This window comes from Nannospalax galili, unplaced genomic scaffold (assembly GCF_000622305.1).
Source record: "Nannospalax galili isolate Female #2095 unplaced genomic scaffold, S.galili_v1.0 scaffold1927, whole genome shotgun sequence".
Lineage (NCBI taxonomy): Eukaryota > Metazoa > Chordata > Mammalia > Rodentia > Spalacidae > Nannospalax > Nannospalax galili.
The window spans coordinates 70469-71263 of NW_008355500.1; the positions used below are offsets into that span (position 1 = coordinate 70469).

The window sequence follows — 795 nt, forward strand, 5'->3', positions numbered from 1 at the left end:
TTGTTTTGACACAGGATCTCAAGTATCCAAGGCTGGCCTCGAACTTGCTATGTAGTAGAGGATGACCTTGAACTTCTGATCTTTGTATACCCACCTCCTAAATGCCAGGATTACAGGCTTGGGCCACCACACCTGGCTTGAAAGTCAGCTGTAAAATAGTGAATTTTCCCCCTTCCCAGAAGAGTTTAATGCAGGGCAAAGCTTAGAGGAGTTGCCTATTCCTTCCCCCATTCTGCCTGCCTATCAGAGGTGGAAGGATGGCTATAAAGATACTGGTTCCCGCTGGGCTATTGAAACACTTACCTGTAATCTGATCATTTAGGAGGCTGAGGCAGAGAGACAGCAGCAGGTTCAATGCCAGTTTGGGTTACAAAAGGAGAGTCAGGTCAGCCAGGGCTACATAACAAGACCCTGTCTCCAAAAACAAAATAAGTGCTCGCTTGGGCAGAACAAATACTAAAATTAGAACGATGCAGAGATTAGCATGGTCCCTGTCCAAGCATGACACCCAAGCGTTCCACATTAAAAAACACGTGGCGGTAGAGGCAGAATCCAGAGCAAAGCAGGCAGCAGGAGTTGGGAGAGGAAGAGGGGAGTCTTCTGGTGGTGGTGGTGGTCGGCTTTGGAAGCAGGCACAGCCCTGTGGCCACCTGGGTTCCAGCCCATCAAAACTGCTTTGGTCACAGCCTCCAGAACTGTGAAAGAGTTGGTCCTTCTCTGGTGTTTGGAACACCTGGTTTGTGATGACACCTCGGGGAACTCTTAGGCAATCTCTAGGAGAGGAGGGGATTCAGA

At 49.3% G+C, this 795-nt stretch overlaps 1 pseudogene; it reads left to right on the forward strand.

The window, feature by feature from the left end:
- The first annotated feature begins 432 nt into the window (after positions 1–432).
- On the forward strand, positions 433–527 carry LOC115067650 (annotated as a pseudogene).
- The last annotated feature ends 268 nt before the right edge of the window (positions 528–795 follow it).